This window comes from Solanum dulcamara, chromosome 2 (genome assembly GCF_947179165.1).
Source record: "Solanum dulcamara chromosome 2, daSolDulc1.2, whole genome shotgun sequence".
Taxonomy (NCBI): Eukaryota; Viridiplantae; Streptophyta; class Magnoliopsida; order Solanales; family Solanaceae; genus Solanum; species Solanum dulcamara.
The window spans coordinates 64,124,747-64,135,440 of NC_077238.1; positions in this window are offsets into that span (position 1 = coordinate 64,124,747).

The following is a 10,694-nucleotide window of genomic DNA, read 5'->3' on the forward strand; positions in this document are numbered from 1 at the left end:
TCCTAATATTTCATTAATGTATGTAGACATTTTTGGGATGAGATTCATTATGAAATTATCTTAAATACTCTTAAACATATTATTTTCCCTTATTAATTCCCAAACAACTTTAAAACTTCTCTCTTAAGGTATCTTGAAGAGTTCTTCTTCTTTATCAAGTTTGGGTCGGGTTTCTTCAAGAATAAGTCTCATTTTTTAATTCCAAGTTCAATTCGTATCAGGGTATGCAGAGATTGATCCATGGGCACCTTTCACCTATGGAGTCCCAAGGTATTGATTAAAAAGATCATGAATTTTAATTGAGTTTGTAATCCTAATTTGATGAATTACATTGGTCTGTTCAATTATGTTTTAATCATTATAGATGATCAATATAAGTATATTTTTATATGAATTGCATGATTTTGTGATGATTTAATAATACCCATTCATGAAGCTATTTTCCAAGTTGATATTATGAAGTATGATTATGAATTCATTGATGTTAAGTTTTATCATAGTTTTCATTCAAATTGACTATGTATATGAGTTTTACTCTAAATTCAGGAATGAATTATGATCACAGATTACAATTATGTTCAAGCTATGAATTCTATGCAGGTTATGAAAAAAGGTGACTTAGGGCCCTTTGAGGTGATTTAGGATCCTAATGACATGTATTAGGCAAGTATGAAATTATAATGTTGAAAGGCTAATACTCACATTAAAAGTATGACATGAAAATGACCTACTCTATGAATTATGAAGGTTATGAACAAGTTTATGATATATGTTAAGTATGATTACTATGTTATATATTCTGTGGGCTTTGACTTAGCACCAAGCAGAATTTGAGGTGGGAGCCCTACCAAAAGCCTTAGTAGTAGCCTCAAGTTCCTTAAACTACATGCCACCATAAGTTTCCATCATGGTTTAGGTAGTGGATCCACATATAGAGTATGTATATAACCCGTCTAGTAGGGTAGAGTCTACCTTGTAAAGTAGATTCCCATTTTTCCATTATATGGAGAGACATCAAGATTCCATGTTACAACTCATATGGTCTTATTTTTGGTTATAGTTCTATCCCACTTATGTATACGATCTTTACGATCTTTATATTTTAACCATGTATTTCAAATGCTTGATAATTATGGTTTTCTCATGACTTTACTCATCCTCTTTATGATGTATTTAATTAATTATTGCATCTTATGACTTATGTGTCATGTTATACCCTCTTACTTAGTACATTTAAATATACTAACACATATTGTTTCCTACATTGTCTCATAATGTAGGGGTTACGGATCACACACCTATCATACATGGCTAATAGATTCTCTATCCAGCAAAGTGTTTTGGGTGAGTCCTCATCTATCAGGGACTAGTTATGAGTTGGTTATATCTTTTAAAAACTTGTTATATTTCATTTTGAGGGTGACCTAGGGACATGTCTTAGCCCCCACCCGTCTTATGTAGTAGAGGTATTGTTGGACCTATGTTATGGAGTCTATGTAGTCAAGTTTACCTTTCTTCTATGATCATGTTTAAACTCTTCTTATGTTATTTTAGCATTTACTTTACTTTATGTATTCTTCTGATATATCAAGGGTTTTGGTTGAAGCCCTTCGGGGTTTCAATCTCCATGTTACGACTAGGCCCTAGGTTGGGTCATGATAAACTTGGTATTAAAGAATAAGGTTTAAGTTTTCTAGAGAGTACAATATGCTGCGTCAAGTAAAGTCTTATTCATTGTTGTGAAGCGCGCCATATATATGAATAGGAGGCTATAAGATATTTTAGGAAATTCACACTTCTTTCATGATCTATATCGTGCGATAAGAGTATGTTCTAAGCCTTCATTTCCCTAATGCGATTTTCAGAAAATACCTCTAAAAAGAGCACCTATGAAAAGAGGATCCAATTCTAATGAGGACCAAGTTCTTTGGTCCCTCAAGAAAATGGTCCCCTACCCAACCAAGTGAAAAATGCAGAGTTCCGAATCGCTTTTACTATGCTAGCCCAAATTGTAGCCAACCAAGAGTTTGTGGAAACTCTTAATGTTTCCACTCTTGCTTCTAGAGTGAGGGACTTTGCAAGGATAAACCGTCTGGAGTTCCATGGTTCGAGAGTTGAAGAGGATGCTCAAGAGTTTATCGATGAAGTATACAAAATAGTGAGTATTATAAGGGTAACTTTAGAAGAGAAAGCGGACTTGACGGCTTACCAACTCAAGAGTGTTGCTCAAGTTTGGTATACTTAATGGAATATAGAGAGGGTTGATGAATGACCTTTAAATGAAAAGCCTTCAAACTTGATCTAAGAGAAGCCAAGGTATTCGAGTTCATCAATCTTCGATAAGGTAATATGGGTATGAGGGACTATTCCCTTAAGTTTACTAAGCTCTCTAAGTAGCATGGGTATGAGGGACTATGTCCTTAAGTTCACTAAGCTCTCTAAGTATACTCCTTCATTGGTTGCCGATCCATGTGCCTGAATGAGTCAATTCATATTGGGGGTACAAACTTGGTTACTAAGGAATGTTGTACTACTATTCTTGTTAAAGAAATAGATATATCTCGTCTTATAACTTTTGCCAAATAAATTGAGTGAGGGAAACTGAAAGAGATGAGAATGAGGGATTCTAAGAGAGCCCGATATGAAGGAGGGTTCTCAAATGCTAGGTCCGGTGGTGGTAGTGGACGTTCTCAATAAGGCCAAGGTTCTAAAAAGAAGTTTGTTAATAATAGGGTGTCATGCCCTAAGGCTCAAGGAGAAGGTGTAAATGCTAGTAGCCCTTTATTCCCTAAGTGTGCTAAATATGGGAAGAGTCATAGAGGGAGATGTTTGATGGGAATGTGTACTTTCTTTGGTAAGAGTGCCTCATGTTGCAAAAAATGGTAAAGAAGGTCGTTCTCAAGGTCAGGTAGCCTAAGGAGGCCAAGTTACACAAGGTGACCAAGCTTAACCTAAGGGTGGTCAATGCAATAATTGGTTCTATGCTCTACATGGTAGACAAGAGGTGGAGGAAACTACCGATGTTGTTATCGGTATGTTACGGGTCTTTCACTATGATGTTTACGCCTTGCTTGATCCAAGTGCAAATCTATGTTTTATTAATCCTTATGTGGCTATAAGGTTTGATATGTGCCTCAAAGAGTTGCTAGAACCTGTTTCCATTTATACTCTCATAAGTGAGTCGGTTATGGCTAAAAGACTATAGAAAGTATCCCGTGTTAGTTTTGCATAAAGTCATCCCCTGTGATCTTGTTGAACTTGACATGACCGATTTTGACATTATTCTTGGTATGGATTGGGTACATGCATACTATGCCTCTATATGTTGTAGGACCCGAGTAGTTAAGTTTAAGTTTCCAAATGAGCTAGTTCTAAAATGGAAGGGTAGTAATTCCGTGTATAAGGGCCAATTCATCTCATGCCTTAAAGCTCAAAAAATGATTTCAAAAGGTTGAATCTACCATCTAGTTTGGGTTAGAGATACTAACTCCGAGACTCCTACTCTTTTGTGAGTTTCAATTGTTAATGAGTTTCCAGAAGTTTTTCCCGATGATCTTTTGGGTATTTCTCCTAAAAGAGAAATAGACTACGGTATTGATATCCTAATCGATACACAACTTATCTCTATTCCTCCTTACCGAAAGGCTTCGGCAGAACTAAAAGAGTTAAAGGATCAATTGAACAATTTGCTAGATAAGGGTTTCATTAGACCGAGTATCTCTCTATGGGTGCTTCGGTTTTCTTTGTCAAAAATAAAGATGGTTCTCTTAGAATGTATATAGATTATCAAAAATTGAATAAGGTCAGAATTAAGAATAGGTACCCCCATTCCAAGGATTGATGACTTGTTCGATCAACTTCAAGGAGCACGCTACTTTTCAAAGATTGACCTCCAATATGGTTATCATCAACTTCATGTGAGGGAATGTGTCATTCCAAAAATGGCTTTTAGAATTCAGTATGGTCACTTTAAATTTTTGGTTATGTATTTTGGACTAATGAATGCCCCTACAGCCTTTATGGATTTGATGAACAGGATGTTCAAGCAATATTTGGATATGTTATTGATCATCTTTACTGATGATATTTTGATCTATTCTCGAGGTGAGGAAGATCATACCAATTATTTGAGAATTGTGTTGCAAATCCTTAAGGACCGTCAGTTGTAGTTAATGTTTAGAAAATATGATATTTGGCTACGGTCAGTTGCTTTCCTTTGTCACACTTTTTCGGAGAAGGAATTATGGTTGATCCAAAGAAGACTGAGGCAATTAAGAATTGGCCTAGACCATTGAGTCATTCTAACATTTAGAGTTTCTTGGTTCCAACATTTAGAGTTTCTTGGGTTTACCAGTTATTATAGATGGTTTGTGGAAGGTTTCTCTTCCATTGTGTTGCTCTTGAGTTCTTTGACTAAAAAGAAGGTGAAATTCCAATAGTCCGAGGCATGTGAGAAAAGCTTCCAAGAGTTGAAATATAGGCTTACCTCCACTTTGGTGTTGACTTTACCAAAAGGTTCTGAGGGATTTGTTGTATATGTGATGCTTCACTAGTTGATCTTGGTTGTGTGTTAATGCAAAATTGAAAGGTGATAGCTTATGCTTCAAGGTAATTCAAAGTACATGAGAAGAATTACCCAACTCATGACTTGGAGTTGGTGAAGGTGGTATTTTCTTTAAAATTGTAGAGACACTATGTTTATGGTGTCCATGTGAATGTTTTTACTGATCATAAGACTTTGCAATATGTGTTCACTCACAAGGACTTAAATCTTCAACAAAGGAGATTGCTTGAAATGGTGAAGGATTATGATATCTTTGGATAAGGCAAATGTGGTTTTTAACATTCTTAGTAGATTGTCTATGAACAATATTGCTCATATTGATGATGAAAAGAAAGAGCTAGTTCGAGATGAATCTTTCCTTTGTCCGTCCCCTGAACTGGAGGCGGAACTTTCTTATTCAACTATAGGGGTTAGCGAATGAAAGAAAGCTCATGATTGGTTGATTTTAAGGATGGTGGTGTTATTATTCAAAATGGTATCGAATCATCTCTTTTGGTGGATGTAAAGGAAAAATAAAATAGTGACCCTACTTTGGTTGAATTGAAAAAAGTAGTTCTTAAAAAAGCCATTGAAACTTTCTCTCAAGGGGGAGATAGCATTTTGAGATGTCAAAGCCGATTGTATGTTTCGAATGTAGATGGCTTGCAAGATATGATATTTTCTGAAGCTCATAATTGTTGATATTCTTTTCATCTCCTCTCTATAAGGATGTGTCGAGATTTAAGGAAAGTGTATTGGTGGAATGACGTGAAAAGGGATGTTGCAGAATTTGTGGCTAAGTGTCCCAATTATCAACAAGTGAAAGTTGAGCATCAAAATCCAGGAGGTTTGTCTTAAGAAATTGAGATTCCTACTTTGAAGTGGGAAGCCTTGAACAAGGACTTTGTTACTGGTTTGCCTTGTACTCATAGGAAATATGATTCCATTTGGGTGATTGTTGATCGAATGATTAAGTCAGCTTATTTTCTCTCAATTAAAACCTCATATTCAACTAACCAATATGCTAGATTTTATATCTGAGAGTTGGTTAAGCTTCATAATGTTCTATTATCTATCATTTCGGATTGAGGTACTCAGTTTACATCTCATTTTTGGGTTTCCTTCCAAAAGGATCTTGGTACCCTAGTGAAGCTTAGCACAACCTTTCGCCCATAAATGGATGGTCAGGTCGAGCACACCATTTAGATATTAGAGGATATGCTCAAAGTATGTGTGATTGATTTTAAAGGAAATTAGGATGATCATTTGCCAATAATAGAGTGTGCTTATACTAACATTTATCACTCTAACATTGAGATGGCTCAATTTAAAGATTTTTATGGTAGAAACTGTAGATCCCCTATCAATTGGTTTGAGGTGGGTGAAGATGCCTTGATAGGACCCAAGTTGATATTTGAGGCTATATAGAAGCTTAGGTTCATTAGAAAGAGATTGAAAATGGCCCAAAGCCGACAAAAGTCTTATTCAGATGTGAGGAGAAGGGAACTGGAATTTGAGGTTAATGATTGGGTTTACTTGAAAATTTCACCAATGAAGCGTGTGATGCATTTTTGTAAGAAAGGAAAGTTAAGTCCCCCCTATGTTGGCCCATACTATATATTGAGGCGCATTAGTAAGGTGTCTTATGAGTTGGATTTGGCTTCAGATTTGGCATCGGTGCACCCGATGTTCCATGTGTCATTGTTAAGAAAGTTGCTCCATAAAGCCATTGAATAGTATTGAGGTTAAAGAGAGTCTTTCTTATGAAGACGTTCTGGTTTAGATTTTGGATTGACATGTAAGATGGTTGAGAAACAAAGAAATAGCTTCATTTGAAGCGTTATGGAGGAATCAAGAGATTGAGGGTTCTATATGGGAGGCCAAAGCCGATATGATGTCCCGATATCCTCATCTCTTTCCTTTCTTGCCTAGTTGAGGTGTTTAGTTCCTTTATGATCTAACCAGCCCAAATCACATGTTTCAGTTGTTCTCATAGTTTATATCCATTCATGTTCATGAAATGAGTTTTAAGGTTATGTTTTGAATTTGGATTAAAGATTTCATATTTTATGCATTATTGGGATGTTTTACATTTATGGTAGGCTGTTATGTTCCTTTCTTATTTCATTCATGCTAGCTTGAGTTCCATTCAAGGATGGATGTTTCCAAGGGGGAGATATTGTAAGACCCCATAATTTGGAAATTTAGAAAATGAGGATCAAAACATGAAATTACTAAAATGTGCAATTTTTGCCACCGGGTGATAACCACGAAAGGATATCATAGGATGTGATACGCACCATGCCTCATGGTGAGCCATCATGATGTAGTCCCTAAGGTTCAGTCCTGTAGAGAAAGGACCATGACTAGGGACCACGGATCTTGGTGAGCACTACTAGCCATGGTTCCCTTCATGGTGACCCTTCCCCAAAGGCCTCAGAAAATATTCCCAAGGAAAGGACCATGCCTCACCACAATGGGTTGTGTATCCCTTCACGGACCATGGTGGGTTCCATGGTGGTCACTCCTGTAAGCCACCCTAAAGAGCCTGCACCACGACCATGATCCACTAACCGTAATACACTCCATGGACCGTGAAGGGTTCTGTGGAAGAAGTCTTGATACTCCTCTCTACAAATCCTACGTTTCAAATTTAAGTCAATCTTCACAAACATACCATAGGGCTGTGATGGATCCTCTGTGGTGGGTACCAGTTGCAGTTAAATGAAGGGTAATTCAATCATTTCCCTAATCTTTCATTAATGTATGTGGAGGTTTTTGGGAATAGATTCATTAAAAAAATTTCCTAAATACTCTTAAACCTATTCTTTTCCCTCATTAATTCCCCTACTTTAAGACTTCTCGCTCAAGGTTTCTTCAAGAGTTCATCTTCTTCATCAAGTTTGGTTAGGATTTCTTCAAGAACAAGTCTCATTTTTCATTTCCAAGTTCAATTCAAATAAAGGTATGTAGAGATTGATCCATGGACACCTTTCACCCATGGAGTCCTAAGTTTTTCATTCAAAATCTCATGAATTTCAATTGGGTTTGCAACCATAATTTGATGAATTGCATTGGACTGTTCAATTTTGTTTTAATCATTATAGATGATCAATATAAGTATGTTTCTACATGAATTGCACAATTTCAAGATGAATTAAGAATGTCCATGCATGAAACTATTTTCAAATATGATATTATAAAGTATGATTACGAATTCAATAATTTCAAAGTATTATCATAGTTTTTATTCAAATTAAGTATGTATATGAGTTTTACTCTAAATTCAAGTATGAATTATGATCATGGATTACAATTATGTTCAAGCTATGAATTTTATGCAAGTTATGAAAAAAGGTGACTTAGGGCCCTTTGAGGTGACCTAAGATCCTAATGACATGAATTAGGCAAGTATGAAATTATAATGTTGAAAGGCTAATACTCACATTGAAAGTATGACATGAAAATGACCTACTCTATGAATTATGAAGGTTATGAATAAGTTTATGATATATGTTAAGTATGATTACTATGTTATATATTCTGTGGGATTTGACTTAGCACCGAGTGGACTTTGAGGTGGGGCCCTACCAAAAGCCTCTGTAGCAGCCTCAAGTTCCTTAAACTACATGCCATCATGGTTTAGGTAGTGGATCCACATATAGTGTATGTATATGACCCGCCTAGCGGGGTAGATTCTACCTTGGCAAGTAGATTCCCCTTTTTTTTGTTGTATGAGGAGACATCAGGATTCCATGTTATAGCTTGCATGGTATTATTGTCGGCTATGGTTCTATCCCACTTTTGTGTATCCTCTTTACGATCAATATGTTTTAACCATGTATTTCAAATGCTAGATCATTATGGTTTTCTCATGACTTTACTCATCCTCTTTATCATGTATTCAATTGATCATTGCATCTTATGACTTATGTTACATGTCATGCCCTCATACTTAGTACATTCAAATGTGCTAACACATGTTATTGCCTAAATTGTCTCATAATGTAGGGGTTGAGGATAATGCTCCTATCACATGTGGCTAGTAGAGTCTCTGTCCGGCGAAGTATTTTGGGTGAGTCGCATCTATCAGTGACTATTTATGAGTTGGTTATTTCTTTCAAAGACTTGTTATATTTCATTTTGAGTGGGATAGTGACATGTCTTAGCCTCCACCTGTATTATGTAGTAGAGGCATTGTTGGACCTATATTATGGAGTTTATGTAGTCATGTTTACCTTTGTTTTATGATCATGTTTGGACTCTTCTTATGTTATTTCTGCATTTACTTTACCTTATAAATTCTTATGATATTTCAAGAGGCTTGGTTGGATTTCTTTGGGGTTTTGATCATTTTGTTACGACTAGGCCCTAGTTAGGGTCGTATAATATAGATAATGACGTCAAATTTTCATTCAAACACAACCGCCTTGAATTCAAGATCATGGGTTGAATAGTTTTGTTCATGCACTGTAAGTTGCCTAGAGGTATCTAATATAACCTTACCATGTTGCGTCAAAACACTACCCAAACTAATTGGTTAGGCATCACAATAAAAAATGAACCCATTCGAATATTCACATAATGTCAAAATAGGAGCAGACGTAAGATGATCCTTCAATTTTTGGAAAAATTTCTCACATTCTTCCGATCATTAAAGTTTCACCTTCTTTTGGATAAACTTAGTCAAAGGTGAAGAAATAGAGGAGAACCTTTCAACAAAACTCCTATAGTATCCGGCTAAGTCAAAGGAGAGAATGACATTGTCCAATCCTTCAACGTCTTCATTTTCTTTTGATCAACCTTAATCCCATCACTGGACACCATCTGCCAAGAAATGCAACTTCTCTTAGTGTCATGACCCAAGTCTAGGGCCTAGATGTGACACGATGAATGAGAAACCTGAAAGTACCTCAAACAAGCCTCTTAGAATTCATTTAGCCTTTCATAGATAATGAACATAAAAAAACAAACGGAAACTATAATAGTAAATCTTCAACTTATATATGTCCAACAATACCTCTATCGTTTATATTTAGCGGGGGTTAAGAAAACTTCCTAGCTCACCCTCAATCAAAATAGAATGAATTGTCATAATAAGTGTCTAAAGCTCTCAACATATCACAAGCCAGAAAGACAAAAGAGTATTATTCCCGAAACATGGGAACTCACTAAAAGTAGCCTTCAAACAAATCTCAACTAGTCATGTCGAGGACAACGAAGAGGAGAACGGGTCCCTAAATGGTGATATCATGTAGGAAAAAGAGTATACGTTAGTACTTTGAATGCATTAAGTATGTAGGAATGCAATACAATCTAAAATATTTAGTACATTTGTAAGGTAAAGTACATAAATGAGTGCACGCATGAGTAATCAAGTGGATATCATTTAAAATCCTATATATGTGGGAAGATGACTATAATTGACCTTAAGGCCATGTGAGCAATTACATAGAATTCAACTTAAACCCTTATGTTTGCTAGGGAGTCTACTTTCCTAGGGTAGAACTCCATAACCTTTACATTCATTCTTTAACTTTAACTTTAATGGCTTTCGTGGATCCGCTAGCCTAAGCCTATAAGAGCTTCTATGTTAGCACATAGTTAATAACACAAGAAGTTGCTACTAGGATTCCCTTACCGAATCCCGCCTCAATGCCCCATTCAGTTCTAAGTCAATTCCACATAATAGTTTAATACTTCAAAATAGTCATAGCATATAGTTTTAGAATTCAAAACATCATATTCGGTAGAATAGCTCATTAAAACCTTTGGTGATTCAAATATGCAAGAATTTTCCTTATTGAATAAATAATCTATCATTCATATCATTTCATCATTCTTTCATTTTATAAGTCTCCCTTTCTATCATAGAAACTTCTTTCACAAACATTCATTTGGAGTCAAAATATTTCAAGTCAAACTTCATTGAAAACATAGTAAAACTAGATGAGTTCAAATCACTTCAACTTTCAAACATGTATGTAGATGAAATTATGAATAAATACTTTGAAATACATCAATTAAAAATCATGTTTTAAACAACCCACCATGAATTTCTAGAACCTTTAAAGAGATAAGTAGAGAAAACACTTGTAAACCTTTAAAGAGCTAAGTAGAGAAAATACTTGTAAACCATCAATCCATACAT